At 39.8% G+C, this 19,955-nt stretch overlaps 1 protein-coding gene across 1 annotated transcript in view; it reads right to left on the reverse strand.

The window, feature by feature from the left end:
* SMYD3 (SET and MYND domain containing 3) overlaps window positions 1-19,408 on the reverse strand; it is a 329,317-nt gene extending 309,909 nt beyond the window's left edge. Inside the window, exon 1 of the mRNA XM_026041346.1 lies at window positions 19,338-19,408. The gene's annotated coding sequence lies outside the window, so the exon portion shown is untranslated. The remainder of the gene's footprint in view (window positions 1-19,337) is intronic.
* Window positions 19,409-19,955: the final 547 nt, after the last annotated feature.

A 19,955-nucleotide genomic window follows, 5' to 3' on the forward strand; every position in this document is an offset into this window, starting at 1 on the left:
CAAAAAGATGGATGTGGAAAGAGATAAAAACCTTCAGAAAGAAGTAACAGATAAGGATGTATGAAGTGATGCACATGTGAGCAAAAGTACTTTTGGGAAAGGCTTCCTCCATTTTTCTCCCCCTCTGGCACACCTTTTTGGTAGCAGCAGAGCCTTTTAGGAAGGCATTGAAGAAGAGCAGAGCACAGGTAGGTCCTTCCCACACAGCCTGCTCACGCGCCAGCTCCTGCACAGCCCATGGGGCAGCGGGGCCGTCTCGTGCCAGTTCCCTGCTGGATGCCTCGTTGATGCTGCTTCTTCCCCAATCGGTAACAACCCAGCCCCACAGCACCCGCAAGAGGAGCCACTTGCTCTCCCAGACGTGCCTCACATCCAGCCCATGTCCCAAAGAAATCCCTAGGCCTGTGAGATTCAAACATGGCACGTGCATGAAGCCTATCCAGCATTTTGAAACGCAGGTGTTGGAGACCTGCCACGAAGGGAGAACAATCAATACCCCAAAGAGCAACCATATGACTTGGAGCTTTACTGGTCTATTTCTCATAACAGAGACCCTAGGAACATGGTGCTTTTAACACAGCACCTGCGAGCAGATAAACCCAAGTGCAGCTTCGCCATCTCACCCTTTCCCTCCAGGAGAGGGGTGTCTGGCACTGCTGGCATCCCCAATGGCACCACGGGCTTCCCAAGCAACACCACGGCTCCCCGTGCACATGGGCACCCTCCACCCTGCCAGGAGGTCAGACCTCTAGCACCGTCAGCTCCGACCACACAAACCCTGGGCCTGCAGCCCTGGGCACAGGGGCCTCATCCCACTGTCAGTGCCAAGTCCTCTCAGCCCTTTACACCCGGTGCTGTGAGCTGGTAAAAAACAGGTGGAAAATACAGATTAAAACTCAGTAGGCCTGTACAGGAGCTTCCATCCAAAACAGGCTTCAAAGGGAGCCCACGTATCTGCAGCCTTTGAAAGAAAGCCACCAGGCTTATCAGCTGCCAGGTCGGTATTTACACTGCCGCTTAGCTCCAACTTAATCCTTGGAGTTTAAGAGGAAAGAGTACAAAGCTAAGAAACCTTGAAGTTGGACAAAAATCTCCCATATTCTTCATCTGCACTACACTGTGTTTAAAAAGTTACAAGAATTAATCTTTTTTCCTGCAGCAGCAGCACTCAGGAGAAGTAGCTTTTGAAGAGCTGCAGGAACACCAAAAATAGGGAGTTAAAAAGTAATAACTGAAGTTAACTATCAGAAATCTGAGTCACTTTTTTCAAGTGAGACCTAAGATAAAGATTTTTTAATATAAAAAACCCTTTTCAATTCCCAAATATAACACTATCCCCTTTATATTTATGATACAATAGTGGTACTGCATTATCCAGAGAAGGTAGGAGAACATGAATGACCAAAACAGCTTGGCCCATGGGGAAAGCTCAGTTGTTCTCCCAAGCTGAGCACCTACCAAACACAAAAATATAGCTTATTCAGCACGTTATTTCATAATTCAAGATTTTTGCTTCTTAAGTCTCCTGTGCCACTTGATGATTTAGCTCACTGCTAAACTTAGCTCACTGAAATTCTGGAATTGCTATTACATCTCCTTCGTATGTAATACTCTAAAACCTTTTTAGATACACCGTATAAGAAGGGATGCAATTCAAATAAATTAAGGAAGAAAGAGTGAATCCTCCTCTTTTGTGGACCTCAACTCTGTTCATATTTTATAACCATCCTCGCTATACAGCCTGGTATTATCTATACTTGCTTTATAAACACATACACTGAATGGTAATGAACATGCTGAGTCACAGTACTTTAGCTGACAGGAAGGGCAGTATTTTCTAATCTTATTTTGTATTGGGTATTACCTCCTGTATTTCTTCCTGCATATTTGTTCCTCTGAAGAATACCTGTTCTGGAAATTATGAAAAATATTTTTCTAATCAAAACTTTGTTGTATTCTCCCATCACTTCTCCATTTCAGTATCATCTTCTCTTATACAACTTATATTGATTTCCTCCCCCCCCCCTTCTTTTGGGGGGTTGAAAGAGATAGGGCTCAAGGCAGGCTAGAAAAACAGCAAGTAGAAGACAACCATATTGCAGATTTTCATTTATTCTTATGCAGCAACCAGTCTCTGTGTTGATGCAGTGACAGTAGAATTACCGAGTTCTGATAAGATTTTTTTTCTTTTTCAAGAACTTCTTTACATTATTATGAAATAAAATCTTTACAAATATTCCTACGTTCACAGAATGGTACAAAACTCTCTGCTGAAATTGAACAGTTATCTAGAGTCACAAATAGAAGATTCTCCTTCAGCTAAACTGAAAAAAAAAAAAAAATTAGTTTTCTGAAAATGCAGCTTTTGGAAGTGCCATATGTATTCGGATAAAACCAAGAATAGAAAATACATGACTCTGCACTGAACTGGTAATTGATAGAAGTTTCAGATGCAGGGCTTTCCAATGACACCAGAAAAGGAATAAGAAAAATACTTAACAATATGGTCCAACAGGCAAGAAATTTGTTCTTAGCTTTTCATCAGATTTAGACTTACTCATTCAGTATTAACTTCTGGTCCTAACCTGCAGGGAAACAGGAAGAAAACAAGTGCTGTCTCCAAGAGCCATATCAGTAGCAGGAGGCCACATTCTAGCCTTTTACGTGAAAAATGCAGTTCAAGAGAAGCACTCAGTAGCTTAATAAATTTTAGGTGGGAAGACAGATTGCCTTTAGAATAAAGCATCACCAACCTTTAAATAGATATCTAGATAGATAGCTATACACAGGCACACTTTATCTCCATGTAGGGTGAATAAAACAAACGCTATCACAGAAATCAATAACTGTGAAAATGCTCTAATTATCCTCCCAGCAAAACTCAGTGCTCTCCCCCACTGAGAGGCTGAGGCAGAAACACAGCAAAACTGGTCTCCGAGACCACAGGGTAACTGCTTTTAAATTGACACCTCAACCTTCTTGCCCCTCAAGGCCATTTCGTCACCATCTCACTCAAACCAAGGCTGTCCTTTCCTTTAGAGGGCCACACCAACAGGCAGTCAGGACTCTGAAGCCTAAATGATTTGATTTCACTCACTGGGTACTCACTACACCTTGGGGTTTTAACCAAAGACAGTTAAAAAATGAAGATTAAGATTGCATTCTACATATGAAATAGCCATATCTATACCTTAAAACACATACAAAAACTACATACAATACTTATAGACTTCTTTTTGAGCGGGTCCATATCCAACAAAACATAACAAAATACTGCATCGCTCTCGTGTTTTTTTCTTTAAAAGACAAACTCATTTGCTCATTTATCTCCTCCATCTCCATGTCAAGTATTTCTCTGACCTATGCATCAGTATTCCACAAGAAGAAAGCTGTTTCTCTAAAATATTATACTACAGTAAATATTTACTTCCTGCTTAATATTTATCTTCTGTATCACACAGATCTCTGATTTTCACTGACATATAAAGCCCTCCTATCCTCTGAGGGGAATATCTGCATCAATCTTTTTATTTGTAACTCCTCTGCTATATTCCTTCTTGCCCCTATTTATATTTTAGGGCAAATATTTTTAGAGGCCCCAGCAGTGTTTTTTAGATACTTTCTTCTTATTTAGTTTGCCATTTCCCTTTATGAACAGTTAAACATAAAAAGCCTTTTTTTTTTTCCTAGCACACATTTGGAAAGCAATGAACGAAAGACAGGTTAATCCCAGCCAAGATCCTGGACACAGCAATACAGTTGGGCTCAAAACAAATCACAGTACGTTGTGTCTTATGGATGAGGGATTTGATAGGGATATACCCACACCAAATTAAGTCCTCATTTTCACTTACTTAGCTCTATGTTCATATCACACCCAAGTTCCCCTCCCTCAAGATGCTTAGTAGAGTAGCACACAGCTGTGTACAGTGATGGGTGACCCCTCCTCCTCTCCTGCCCATCCCCACCAAGGACCACTCGGGTTCTGACAACCTCCCTGTCTGCCTCGAGCCGCACACAATTGCCCAGCGCGCTGCTCCTCACTAACGGGCTCATTTAGGAACTCACTGCACTGCTAAAAGCGCTGGACTGTGCTTGTGCAGCTACAAATGCTCAACTTCTTTCTGCATCATAGCGTTTTTTTTTGTAATATCTCCATAAAAGCTGAACACCTCTAAAATAACGGAATCTCCCGGCTTCTGAAGAGGTGCATGTGAGGCACATATTTTCACAGCCAAACTGACTGTGTTGTCAGTCCTTGTCAATCATCCAAGCCTCTCTTTTTGCTTTAGGTAAAGCTGTTTTCATTCTTCTCTTTTTTCCCTATTAGCTTCCAAACTGAAAAGGCAGCTGATGAAATGAATTCCCAGAAATATTTAATTTCATGGACTTCCACGCAAGCCTCCATAGCCCTTCCCAGACCTGGGGGAGGAGGATGGAGCAGAGATGCCCAGGCTTCCTTCCTTCTCCTGCCTTCCTCCTCCATTACCCCTCAGCACTAAGTGCTGGATACTTCCAGACAGAAATGACCTAAGCGTGCCAAATCCTATCCTAGGTTTCTCTTTTACACATTTACTTAAGTTACTATTAAATTGAACAACTATCTTTTGTGATAAATAACTATGATTCAAGCAGAAGCCCACATCTATAATTAAAGCACAGTCACTATTATGAAGAGCTAGCCAATAATAGTAATTAAAAAGGAATTACAAAAGCAGCAGTGGACCCTTAGTCAATTTATTCTTCTTCCTTGTTAACATTTAGCAAAGTGTCCCATCAACATTCATAAGAATAAGATTTTTATTGACACTGAACAGATACTGGAGTATCTGTTTTTCATATTCTCTTTAATAAGAAATGAGCCATTAAAAGACATCTACATAAATGTGGAGCAATGCAAATATTCAGCATTTGAGAGGAAATAGCATACCAAGTTTTTCCCCTGTGTAGGTGTTAAGTCATCCATACAGTTTTTTTAGGTCTACTTTGTCTCTACAAACAACATCCAAATAATAGGTCTGCATAAGCAAAAAACCAGCATGAACAGCTTGATGTAAAAGATCAGTTCCTGTGCTCAAACTAATTGGACAGTAAAGCAGCTACCTGAAAGAGTTCCAGTTTATAAACATCTCCCTTAATAGGGACCAACGTATTTTATGAATAATCATTTCATCACAGCTGGTACATTGAGCCTGGCCATCCCAATCTATTTATTAGATTTCCTCATCTATTTATTTATTCCTTTCCCCCATACGACAAAGACATCAGAGACTTCTCTCCCCAAATTTAAGCATGGATGGGATTTAGGAGACGGTCAAACTTTGAACAATTTCATTGTTTTTGCCAGTTTATTCAGAATGTGCAACACCACAATTTATTTTATGTAACATTTCATGCAAGTGCTAGGACAGCAATGTTGTCTAAAAAATACTACAGAAAACATAGAATATATAGTTTCAAAACATTTACTGTTGACATGTTTTATACTCAGTGCTCTCTAAATCCAGTCAAGTCAAACACTACAGAGCTGGTCAGGACACTGTGGCTCCTGATCTCAGCAAGACTTTGCATGACTGGATTCTTCACGCTACAAAATAAACAGCCAAGGAAAACCATAAACCATCTTTGCATTGCTTAATTTTTACTCTCTGTACTCTGCTGACATCCTATGGCTAAAAATGTAATAGATGCTGCTTCTTTAGCTTCACAAAGACTTTGCATCCCAGGTTCTACTGTCCCAAGTTCCATTTAATAGGGAAGCAAAACAAACAAAAAAAATCCCACATACAAAAAAAAGCCAAAATATCTGGATAACTATAGCAATGCCTACATTTTTTGGTAAAAAGTAATTATAATTTAACACCTGATAGCACAAAGGATAAGATGCTTTCATACACTTCCCACTCATTTTACATATCAATTAGTTAAGCAAGCAAAAGCTATCATTTGTGATTTCCACAACCACATCATTTGTGGTTTCCAAATTTGACAATTTCCAATGGAAAGGTCTTCAAAAATAAACAGGAAGCATTATGTTAGAACTCTAAGTCACCAACATCCTTAGAACAGGTTGTCCTTACAAATTAGTTTGACCAGGAAGGCATTTAACCTTGTAAGTAACTGTGAAAATTTCAGTAGCGGTGCTCATATGCCCAGAGATTCAGGTGCCTTAGCAAATGGCAACCCTCTTTCACAGGCATCTCCTATTCATTCATACTGCTCTGCTGCCACCTCTAATAACCACCAACTGAGACTAAGAATACTTCACCTGCCTCCACGAAATCCTTCCTGTTGTTAGACACTGAGCAAAGCTCAAAACAAAAAGTTTTAAATACATTTTACTAAATACTTTTAAATAGTTTTAGTATTCAAGCGGCTTATGAGCTAATTTCATTCAATCTTAAAATCTTAATACAAAGATGAGAGGTATTTTTAATTGAAATCATCTCCATTTTTTGCTCAGTTTATCATGCAATTATTATGGTGTATTAACAAGGGAACACGTATTTTTTAAAAAAACTATTAAACCTATTAAAACTGTAAATCAATTTTCTAAAGGCACTACTGGAATTTCAATATACATGCTTCCTTACACATAGCAACTGGTCCTCACTTTTTCATACAACATTAAATGGCACATGTTTAAAGCCAACAAAAAAGCCACAATATCTGTCATAAAGTGAGAGATTCTCATCTACTTTCTTGCTTAGTTGGTCCAAACACAACACATCAGTGCAGGCATTTCCATTTCAAAATTGCTACTGGAATTGAAGAGGCTTCAAAGCAGCACAGGCTCTGCAAGAATATTGGAAATAATATAAAAAAATGACAAATTGATATGGACTGACTGTGTTTTTAGATGGATTTTGCACAATTATCCAGTTAAATTTGTTTTTATGTCCCAGAAAATACTGTATTTACATCACTAAGTCTCCTGTTAAATCTCATTTTCTCCACAGACAAGAAATGTGGCCCTTTAATCATCCTCCTGTAGCTTCTGCAATGGGTCATGAGCAAAATCAGATTACTTGTTTCAGATCACCAGGCATGGAATGAGACTTTGTAGAGCACAGCACAGGAGAATAAGAACTATGTTATTCCCTATTAGCAAAAAGGCGGAATGAAGGTTTATTGTGACAGACAAATGCTAGGAGGGAGCTGGAGTTTCGGTTACCATATGTCAGTATTGATGACAAGTATCTGCAGAAGTTAAAAAAAATGTTAAAATCAGCAGCAATGTTATGCTGCGCAGAGTAAGAGAACTGTCAGCAGTTCATGTCTGAAGGACACGAGCCTCTTGCAATTCCTAAAGTCAATCATGCCCAAAGCCAATGAACTGAAAAAGCGTGTGGGAAGGAACCATTCATCACAATCATACTGATTCGTGAAAGTGTGTGTGTATGTAGGTGTTATAGTTATATATGATCTCCTTTTTGTCCCCCCATCCTGAATTGCTTATTTAATAGTTGCTTCATATCACCATTCCATCTGCTGCCCTATATACAGGTCTCTTTCTAACTTACCCCCTATTAAAAATACTTCTTCCCCCAATGCTGCATTTTGTTGAGAGGCTGAAACCAAAACGGCCCCAGCAGCTCTAGCACCTCCTCGCTCAGGGACCTCTCCTCATTTCCCAAACATTTCCACTCAAACGTTTCAGCACACCAGCAACTGACAGTAGCACGCGTCTCACGGCCTCACTGTTGTCACCGCACTGCAGTGGGTGCTTCACTGAAATTAAAGCCAATCTGAGCATTTTGTATGCCAGCTTCAACTCACATTCCCTGTGAAACAGAGAGGCAGAGCATGTTGTTTCACTGGCTGCAACAAGTACCTGCCTTATGGACTGCGAGGCAAAAGGCAGATCCCTCCCTTGCACAACCCAAACAACCAGAACACTTGCGCAAGTACCATTTACCTACCGTTTACCAAAACCAGGTTTACTACTCAAACATGGGCCTGAAGAAAACAAACTCTTTATAATCAAAAACACTCCTTGTCATCGCTGCTAATGCAAAATAAAAATTATAAAAGGCTTCTGACACACGAAGGCCAAAGATAACATAAAAAAAAGTGAAGATGACTTATAATCTATCACAATATTTTGACAATTTCAAGATAAAAATATCTTTTATATTTTTGGAGGAGGAAAGATTTCTTGAAGACTGGCAGCAGATCACGGAACAAAACAACCATCAATGAGATTTCAAACCAGAAGTTAAACCTCTGGACGACCTATATTGCCTTGTATTGATTAGATTAGCAACAAGTTATACTACAAGAAAAAATGACATGCAGTGCATTTCATAGAATCATAGAATGCCGAAGGTTGGAAGGGACCTCAGAGGTCATCGAGTCCAACCCCCCTGCTCACACAGGGTCACCTAGAGCACGTGGCACAGGGCTGCATCCACGCGGGTTTTAAAGATCTCCAAAGAAGGAGACTCCACARCCTCTCTGGGCAGCCTGTTCCAGTGCTGTCACTCTCACTGTCAAGAAATGCTTCCTTAAGTTCCTGTGGAACTTCCGATGCTTCAGTTTGAAGCCATTTCCTCTAGTCCTATCCCTGCCCACCACTGAAAAGAGGCCGCCCCCCTCCTCCTCACTGCCTCCCTTGAGGTATTTATACACGCTGATCAGGTCCCCCCTCAGCCTCCTCTTCTCCAGGCTGAACAGGCCCAGCTCTCTCAGCCTTTGCTCATATGGCAGATGTTCCAGGCCCCTGATCATCCTGGTAGCCCTGCGCTGGACTCTCTCCAGCAGCTCCACATCCCTCTTGTACTGGGGAGCCCAGAACTGGACGCAGTACTCCAGATGTGGCCTCACCAGGGCTGAGTAGAGGGGGATGATCACTTCCCTCGACCTGCTGGAGACACTTTTCTTAATGCACCCCAGGATCCCGTTGGCCTTCTTGGCCACCAGGGCACACTGCTGCCTCATGGTCAACTTGTCGTCCACCATGACACCCAGGTCCCTCTCTGCGGGACTGCAGATTTCCTACTGGTTTGATGGCTCTCGTATTGAATATGTTACATTGAAAGAAAGTACTCAGTCAATTAGAAAAATATGTAAGCCAGTTAAATGTTTTTCCTATCAATAGTTCATTTTTTAACAACAGATCTAACTATTGATTCGATTATTATTATACAGGAATTCCAGTGCCCTAAAAAGCAAACTGGGGAGCCAAGTAGCTTCGTTCATAGCAGCATTCTCTGCTGTGCTTTAGTATTATTGAAGACAGATGAAATAGTTACTTATAATATCACATAACCAAACTTTGGTTAGTGTCTAGTCAATATGTATTTTGTAGGATTTTTTTCACATTAGGGAAACTTTCACCAAAACTGCAAAACTGTCATTTAAGCCACATTTTGGGTCGTGATCCTGCCAGATTTTTCAAACTAAGCCACTCCAAATGAGGTAGATGTAAGCCACATGTAAGGCACTGACAGTAACTTGCTAATTCAGAATCATGTTTCAGGGCCTCATACATAGTTTCTTTGCTTAGATTTGGCAAAAAGCTTCCAGTACTACAGTAGGTCATTGTACTGCTGAAAATGAAGCCTTCTGTGGGAGAGACAAAAATCAAGTATAACAATTAAAAATAAATAAAAACAACATAGTATTGCATCCCCCCCAAGACAGAGACATGATAGCCCAAGGGTTGATCAAGCCCCCATTTTTTAACCCATGTTCTACACTCCCCATCCCAAATGGGAATAACAAAAAATAGCTGTCTCACCTGTAAGGGATGGCAGAAACTCTTTAAACCAATAGACAGGGATTCACAGGTTTGGATTTGCAAAAATCCAAGGAGGAGAAGAGTTTAAAAATCTCTCAGATGGGAAATCTGATTAGGGCATGTTTGGTCATAATTGTTCTCATAAAATGCTTGAACTTTGAAAAGGTCTGTGAACGTTTTAGGCTAAAATCATAAGCAGAGCTTGCAAGACTAATTTATGTTGGCACTGTTCAAGGCAAAGAATTGCAAACACATGCTCTAGGTTTGCCTGAAAAACTAAAGGATTCAGGGATAAAAGATTTCTGAACAATTAATGATATTGCCAAAACAAATAAATATGCAGTCATCTGCTAAAATTTTATATATGTAAACACATAACCCCATACTAAACCATATTCCTTATGAAAATACCAAACAGATTAACATAAGTTGGTCACTGCCAAGATAATTATTTCAGGACAGTAAAAGGACATGTCAGGACTCTAAAGCAGGGTGAACAGATGATATAATTATCAGTCCTATCATATAGAAAGAAGTCATATGTAGAAAATAGAGAACATTTTGAAGCTTGGACTCTGTAAAATATATATCTTACAGAATGACTCTCAAATCAGAACCTACGCTAAGGATAAACAACAGGTAAAGTGATTACCAATTTATTAACACATTTACCAGGCCAGAGATGCATTTATTTACACAGCAACATCGACTTTGAGGAGGAAAAAAGGTCAAGGTAAGAGCAAACATTTCAGGATACTGACCAGAAGGAAAAAAAACCCTCAAATGTTGTGTATTATTACACTAGTGTACAATTAGTGTATTTTGGGAAGTAGTAAGACATCAGTAAGGGTACACAAAACTAACTGCAAACAAAGACTGGCAGGATAATGCATCCTACCATCATAAAATATTTAACTTTTAAGGACACAAAACAAATAGCTGCTGAATTCCACTTATGCCCTATATGCTTGTGTGCTTTTCCAGAGGAGTTGCTCATTCTCGGACCTCCTCAAGCTGTTAGAATCTCCTCATTTTATGTAATTACTAACAAACAGGACAAATCTCACACTGTGCCTTGAAGAAAGCAATTAAGTGCCCACCTACTTGCTTAATTTAGAGTGAAAGCTGTTCAAGTACATTCTCTGCAATGGTGACAACTCTGTTTATGAGCACATACGTAGGGTGCATACATTAAAACATTAACACATTAGCATTTCAAGTGGAAAACAGATTTGTTGGGAAAACAGATTTGCAGGTAAAATACTAGACCAAGGCCTTGCTGTGTAAATAAAAGGAGAGGGGAAAAAAAGAAAGAGAGGACCAAAAAAACCCCACGTATTTCTGAGAACTAAAACTTGTGCTTCCAAATTTGCACAAAATTTGCACCTAGGACAACATAGGGTCAAGGTAGTAACAGAAGAGCAAGCTACACAGTTGGCGAGTTCCTTTGGGGAGGGAGTATCATCCTGTGAGCAGTGATGAAGCAAACGGGCACTGACGTGAAGAAGGTCATCTCTAGCATCACGCCAGGCTGCAGTTGAGTAACTGTGCCCTAACACCCCTAAGGACCCCTCTCCGTTGGGGCTGTCTGATGCAAACTGGGGCACTTATGTGCTGAAGACCTTGTCCTGAATTCAACCCAGCAAGGTCAGACCTTCACGTATCTGCACCAGCCTCCAGCCAGCCATTCTGCAGCAGAGACGCACACTCAGGTCTACACTGTGTTACACGAAAGAACAAAAAATTTGTTTTTTGCTCACATCTGCTGACATCTTCAAGGCCTCTGTGTCACAAAGATGAAAATCTTTTCCAGAGAGCAGGTACTTTTGTAAAAACATTTTGATGACAAGCACCTTTAAGCAATATTTATTAGAGGAAAGGAGAAAGGAAAGTAACAAACCAACCAACCTAGAAATAAAATGTGGTAACTAATTGCACTATCGCACATTACCTTTGCATTCAACACTGCAAGGCCAGAAGAAATTCACAGGCTTGAAAGCCATCATGAAGGAGCTGACTAGCTAGAATTCAAAAAATCTTACCCACATGCAAAACTTCCTTAAGTCCTCCACTATAGCAAACTAATATTGACTCAAAAAACAATTTGGTACCTATATACAAAGCCTATGCAATGCTTTGTTACATAAGCAGGAAGCTGAGGACACATTGCTGTTAAACACAAAGCCAAAAGGCTTGTCTTAACCCACTATGCACAAAACTTAATAAATGTTAATAACAGATCCATTATCTACCACTCAATAAGCTACACAGACTGTTGAAAAGCAGGGTTTTTTTTTTTTTTTTTTTTTTTTTAATCTACTGCAGTGAGTTAGCAAGTCCATTTGGCAGAAGGCAAAACATCTATACAGGATACCCTTGTGGGCTCACAGCAGAGATACCTCTATCCATCATACCAAAAGGAAAGGAAAGGTTAGAGGGGTTAATAGAGACAGAGCATCTGGAATCGACTTCTGCATTTCACTCCACACTCAATATCCTCCAGTGATCACTGAGCTGTTGGAAAGTTTGTACAAATCAATGCTTTGCTCGTGTTCAAGATAAAGTATGAAGATAAATTCTAACTCTACAAATCCTCATTAAAGTACATAATGGTAGGCAGTATCAGTTCACATTAACAAGCAGAGGGCAGACATATCTGTAACTACAGCAGTTCAAATATAGCAACAACTCAAATACAAGATGCAATCTCAACAGCTACCTTTTGATATGAACAGTGTTATGTTTTTCTGATATACTTGCAATTATTTCTGCAGGACAGGGGAAGGAAAGGAAAGAAACTCACTAGAAAATAATGAAACAAGCATTGACTCCCTTCTCAACTCAAAAAAAAAAAAAACACACTTCACTTTATTAGATAATTTTTCCCAAACTTTTACCAAACCTTTAAAGCTATAACCCCTTTTTCCAACAGCAGCTACTGCAAAGGCAGCTAGAAGAGTTTGGACGTGTTTACCCATCAGTGGAACAACAATTTTGTCCCCCCATGGTGACCTGATCAGGATGCATTTTGATCACAAACAAGTCTTCACACCTCCAGCAGGAACTGGACCTTTTAATTATAGCAAAAAGTATAGCTTTACCCACACTACAGAGTTCTTTCAGTAGAACCCACTATAATTACTGTTACAGTATAGAGTATAGCAAACATACATTCACGCACAAACATTAAGAAAACAAAACAAAAACTGCTCTAACTCCAAGAAAGTCTGCATATGAAAAATAATCTCCATTTATTTCTAAAAGCTAAACTGCAAATGCAGCATGCCATTGTACAGCTGCTCCTCAGATCACTAGTTCAGTGATTCAGGTTGGGAGAGCATTTTCAAAATACTGTTCTTCCAAGCAAACTTGTAAAATCTACCTGATTAATTATGAGAATGGGGCCCTTCAAGGCAGCATGGATTCAGGAATGGTTTTGAGCCGCTCGATCTCCCTTGCTGCCCCCAATCCTTTCACATCCCTACAGCGGAGACCCTAGGGAGCTCCGGGCAGGGCAGCTCCATAGGAAGCAGTTGGGCACCGTGCAGCCGGGGCTCTGCTTGCAGGGCCACAAAGAGAAGCCCTTTAAAGGGGGACAAACCCACCTAAGCACAAGGTCCAAAACTTCATAAAGGACTAACCCAATAATAACACTGAGAAGCCGCATTACTAAGGCATGCTTGCAAACAAGGTTTTGGGGCACTTTATTTGATCTCATTTGTACGTTGTGAGATAACAAAGCTTAATAAAATTTGGCAAGAACATTTTCTATTAAAATAACCATCAAGTTGTGCTTACAAGCCCCAGAAGGGCAGCACAAAGACCACTGATTTCACTAATATGTATCAGTGACTGCCCGAGGGTTGGGCAGATGATGCCCTGAGCACCCGCACCGCCGGTGTCGCCCTCTTGCAAAGCTGCCCAGCCTGGTACCAAATCCCTGCCTCCAGCTTCCCGGCTCGGGAAGCAGGCGTTACCAGCAAACAGCTTGTGGATAACGGCCTCACATTCAGTCTGCTATGACTAAAACGCATGGTGCCACTGCCTCACTTCGAGGAATAGTTGCACATAAAGCAGTTGGAGAACTGACAGTACCATTTATGTAGATGATAAACATGGCAATTTAATACACTTTAGAGCTCACACTTAGGGTCCTCTACACGAGTCATGTGGCTTTTCACAGCTGATGTATTTTCCTCTCCAACCTGGCTTCAACTATACTGCCTGTGAGCACTAATTACAGAGGAACCAACGTTAGGCCACAGTCCCTTCTAAATGGTTTACAAGGAAGGAACAATAAAAGGCTACTGCAAATGGAAACAGATTACCTTGGCAGCATAAACTCTGGTTCTGCATACAACTGTTGGCTATCACAGATAGTAAGAATTAATCCGGAGTAGAATTACTTTCCTTTCCCTAGTCAGAGAGAAGAGAGCAACTAAACACCTACTGCTGACCTGTACCCGTCTAAAAGCAAGAGCTGTCAGAGATAACCTTTACCTAGATGCTATATGAACAACTGCTACTTGCCATAATATTATTTAAGATCACAAGGACAGACAATTACTGCATCTAAATCTGCTATTTACATATTATTCCATTTGCATAAAATGATTTGTAATAGTCCACAAATCAGTGTCAACTATTACACACAAAGCTAGAAAAATGTAGAAAAATATTGTATCAAATGGATGTACCAGCAATGCTCGGGCAAGAATTAAATATTTCATTTTTTAAAATCTTTTAGTCTCAATTCATGAAAGCTATTAAGAATATACTACAGGCTGCAAGCTACATTAGCAGAGTAAGCCTAACTATAGCCTTATTGGAATAAAAAGAAAAGACTTCTTTTTCAAAATTGTAATACTATTAAAAAAGCTGAAAGGAGCCCTGTAGAATATTATGAAGAATGGAAATTGCTTATGGCAGCAGAATTCAGTTTTGTGATTGTGCTGACATTACTAAAGAATAATTTTCTACTGTTGCTTCTTTTTTACGAAATTGTTGTGTCCATGTGAAGCTGGGGCGGAGGAAAGGTGCTTATGAATTTCTGGAAAATTTTAAAAAATCCATCTACAATTAACCTTTTTCAAAATATTTCAGCACTGTTAAGTTAATGACAAGCAGGGAAAGAGATTCGCTGTGGACACTTCACTCAGCTCAGAGGAGCCCGACTTTTCATGAGTTTAATCACTGAAATGGCATTACAGAGGTCGAACAGTCATTTCTGATCGTCTTCAAGTGACATCTGCTCTGCCCTCAGCAAACTGCAAGCTGCCCAAGAATTGCTAAGGGCAGATTCCCTATTACATTCCCTATTACATAAGTTAGTTACATTACTGATGGGATGAATGGGGAGGCTGCAGCCTCCCTTGACCCGAGGACGAGGCCCCATGGCCGGCAGGGAGCTACCACTTCGGCAGCCGCCAGCATCAAGGAGCTGCAGGGGAGCAGTATGAGCAACCAAAATGCAACATGTCCCCGTGTCCAAAAACAGAGGGGCTGGCACAGGACACGGCAACACACACACGCTCACACACCGCTCAACATATAAGTGAGCAAGGTCCTTTTAATGCCCAGGATTCAGCCGAGAGACAGGTCAGCCCACTGGGCCACTTTTACCCTGCAGAGGCTTAGCTTCCCCTTGAAGTTTCTTCACAGGTTTGTATTTCACAGAGCTGCTGATGAGTCCAAGATCTACAGACAATAAAGCTGAAACTTTTGTTAGGAAGAGAGCCATGATTATCTTTCGGAACAAAGGAATGATTGCAACTAAACCAAGCTTTGAATGCAACTAAATTAAGTACCCAGGTGCTACTAAGAACTCAAAATAATTACATTCCTACTCCAAAAAAGAAGAGAGAATGATTATTAGAATTTATATACAGGTGTGGAAGTGACTAGAGTTACTTTTTTTTTTTTTTTTTTTTTTAAGTATTCAATATTTTAATGTAAAGGCCCATTGAAATTGTATCTTTTATATGGATGAGGCAAAGAAACAAAAAAGGTTAATCTGGCAAAATAGTAGTTTAAAATATTAAATAGTACACAGTTTTCTTGCCTCCTAACCCATCTAATGAGGAGATGGGCAGGATTACCATGACTACCATTAGCTCAAAACCAAACCACGGAGTGAAAGGAGACATGCTACCACTAGTCTTGCAAATTCAGAGCAAACGTGCTGCATGAGTTACCCTCTACAGACTTCAAACTATAACCCACATTATATTCCCTTTGTGCCATAAGGGTTGTTACTGCATTCACCTTCTAGGCCTGGAGGTATAATCACGTGCACATATTCGTTGCAGTCACAGACAGTCAAAAACAACCACCCCAAAATAAACAGGCAAGTACTTTTACAGATATGTACTGTATGTGGTTATAATAAACAGATTCTACTTCTTGGCTCTGTTTACTGAAAATGAGCCGGCAATCAAGTAATTAAAAACAAAAAACTTGACCTGAGTACACACATCCTATTTCTTGGGAGAAATTTCTCCTCCTTTCCCTAGGGGCCATTTAGTAGCAATCTGGCCAATTAATTAAAACAAAGATTTAAATGGTATTCAGAAAACAAACAACATTATGTACAAAAAAAAAACTTTAAGGACAAACACATTGACTGTTAGAGCCCTGGAAAGCAAAAGCAGAGGGAAGTTTTCTGCTAAGTGATACCTACCACATTTTTCTGAAGAGTTGTTTGAGAACTTAAAATCACCTTGAGCATTATAAACGTCTCATAAGATTGTTTGTACTGTCAAGACTCTGTGATAGGGCAAAGTGCATGGTGGCCACTGTCAAATTAATTGGTCAATTAAGAGTCGGTAAGTGAAGGGCGTCAGCTCTGCTGTGCTCCATTGCGTGCGGCTGCATCTCTGGTAACGGCCCTGCTGGAGCTCACGGATCCTGCCTGACCTCTGTCCAAACTCAATTGACTTCTTCTCTGGAAATTCCATTCGAATTGGTCCCTGCATCACCGCTCACGATAACCAAGAACACAGAGCCTGATTTATGGATAAGCATTTTGCTGTAGTCAAACTGAGAGACCTGAGGCGGCCTTTCCTCTCCCTTTAAATCAAGGGCATCACATTCCATACCAAAAGCTGGAAGTTTTAAATCACTATATAAAAATGGAAGTACTTTGGGATGAGGAGAGACGAGGGGGGAAGAGCTCTTTTTAATTTGTAAATAGCCTTTTGTAAAGCACTGTGATCCACAAAAGTAAATATATAAATAAATCACTAATGTAGGCTGCAGTTTTCTAGTATGTTTTGAGGTTCACCTTCGGTAAGAAATGTTTCCTTTGCAGAATTTAAAAAATGCTTATAGGGACAAAACGGATAACATTTATCAAGAAGGCAAATGCTATGGACTAGTATATTTAAAGATCTTCTTGGGTTAACCAATTCTTTAGAGACCCAGAAACAGAAGCTTTGCCTGTAAAGACCCCATAATATTCGTTACATTTATTTTCTTTTTCTACAATACTCAGCAATATACACTTAGCAGAGCTTACAATTTTAAGATATATTAGAAATGACCAGCAACACAAAGCCTTCATAAGAACGACACAAAACCTCTCATCCCAAAGAGCACTGCTACAACAAAAGCACTGGAGTTTAGGTGCTCCTTTGCTATTATTATTCTATTCCAGAATTTCCACTGAACTGAAAATAGCCTAGAAGTTCAAAAGGTTATGAGGAAGTTTTACAGCTACAAAGAAAGTCCATGCTATGCACATAGTCCATGATGTGGACTGCTTTTGCTTTGGGAATACAAATCAATTTAGAATATTAGTAGTGGGTATAGATAATAATAAGTAATAAAGCAAAAGAACAAGAGACAGAGACAGTTCATCAACAACTTAAACATTCACCTTTGCAGATAGCAACACACTTTGAAAACTAGAAGCTGTGCAAAGATACTCTGACTTCAAAGATCAAGATGCTTTAAATACTAGAGCTAGATAATCAACATTGAAACTCCAGAGAAGTTAAGAAGCCAAAGTACAATCTGCAGGGAAAGCTCTGCCAAGTCCTAGCAGCAGGCACTCGAAATGCAAATCCTGTAAAAGCTGCAAATATAACCGAACTAACATAAAGGGCATAACCTTTATGTCAAGTCAGCCTGTGCTGACTTGACTACCCTCACAGCACAACCCATGCTGGTTTTTGACCAGTACATCCTTCCTCCCCCAGTAAATGCTCTACGTACATCACACTGGTATCCGGAGAGCAGCCAAACTACCCAAGTTTATAGACATATCCACAGTCTTCTCCTTTCCTTAGTGCCATCATCCTGACCCCTAACAGATCAGACTCCTTTCTCAAACCAACTGCCAAATGCCAAACTGGCATTTTATAACATCCAAACTCAGAATCTCAGAACATCCGGCCAGTAAATTGCAACTTACTGACATTTTTAAGCTGCTATTTCCACTCAACAATTTCCAGTTGTGCATCCCAATTGCTGCATAGCATGCAGAGTGGCTTAACACAGCCTTAGCCTGGTAAAATACACATTCACATGATTTTACATTGGCTTGTGTTAACTTATTAGTAAATAAAATAGGCTTTTGAGTTCGAAACACAAGGCAAAACCTAAGAATAACAGCTAGGACAAAACCTCCAAACTAAGGTATAGGGTCTGTAAGGTAGAGAAGGAGCTGTGAGAGCCTTTACACTGGCGTACCAGTCCATACAAGATGCATTTGCGGAGACTGACTGGGAGTAATGTTAGGGCTCAAAAAGAAGATGATCTTACACATTTAGACATCTTCAAATTGCCGCTCCTTAAATAACACCACAACCCCTAACAGTAGGCCTTAGTACATATGAAAAAACAAACTTGAAGTATGTTATTTTATTTTGTTTGTTTTAAATCTGCCTTACAGAGAAAGGCTATGTGGTTTTATTAAATGCACATAAAATAAACTATGAAGCGTGTGGCACATTTAGAATATTTAGCATACATGTAAGCTTGATTATTTTAATCAAAATAAAATGCATCTCCTAAAAATAAATTAAAAAAAAAGCATGTGGCAAAAAGACTTCTCAGTGCCCACATATTATTGTCATTTTTAAGTAACTCAGAAGTATTTTAGATAGTCTGAATCCTGGAATTATATACATCTATATTTGGAATACGTAATACAATGGTGACAGCATTTGGGGGAACTCCAGAGTCCATCATGGCTTATGATTTACAATCACTATTGCATTCAAAATATGATAAAAAAAGCTGAAATCTGTTTTTAAGAAAAAAATGTTATTCTCTTTGAAAAACTGTAGACATTTCACATTGACTAGAGAGACAGTTATTTTGCTCTCACAAAGATAATTATCTTAATGAAAGAAATCAAAGGAACCCTACATCTACATAAATGTATTACCCTCAGTTCATGAGCTGAATAATGATCCTTTTTCCCTAAAATAAGCACACTCTTGAAAGAAATTCCCCATTTGAAATAACAGATGGCTCTTCACCAGAAACTTCAGACACAGTTAGTCTCAAACATAATAAAGCAGTTTTTTTAACACAAAACTCTATTTGAGAGAACAGTTCCATAGGAGAAGAAAAAAGAAAAAAACCTAACCTCTGTGTAGCTAAACTGAGAACTTTTTGTGCAATCTTCAGGCGTCCTTAGAAAACAAAACGAATAGAAGGAACACGAGAAAAAACTGAGCTAACTCCTCACATGGCTCTCAAGAGGATTAAATCACCTCTCTCCTAGGCAGTGCCCGTAACTGAAGTAAATTCAATGCAGGTGACAGCCCAGGAGCACAGATTGCTTCCAGGTGTGACCATGTTTGGGGGTGCTTCTTGTAACCTCCCGAGCTACTTCACCTGTAAACTCACTGGGTTAGATGTTCTGTAGGAGAGGGTGAATTCAGTATCATCTGAGGTGGAGGATCTAACTACATCTAAAATGAGGCATATGGAAACTACCATAAAAGTTCATATTCTAGACCTGTGGGAAAAAAAAGAAAAGAGAAAAAAAGAAAAAAAAATCAGATACAGCTAAGGACATTACAAATCTTCAAATGCAAATTAGAAAGCAGACTCTGGATAATCCTCACATTGTGAAGCCTACATTCAACATCCAACTGATTTAAACTCCAATGTTTACATCCTAATTAAGAAAAAGCACAGGGTTTGTTTGGGGTTTCTTGCCTAGCCTCAGCCATGTGGGTAGTTTGGGGTAAGGCAGGAG

The sequence above is a fragment of the Nothoprocta perdicaria genome, unplaced genomic scaffold (genome assembly GCF_003342845.1).
Source record: "Nothoprocta perdicaria isolate Ctin4 unplaced genomic scaffold, notPer1 scaffold_282, whole genome shotgun sequence".
NCBI classification, from domain to species: Eukaryota; Metazoa; Chordata; class Aves; order Tinamiformes; family Tinamidae; genus Nothoprocta; species Nothoprocta perdicaria.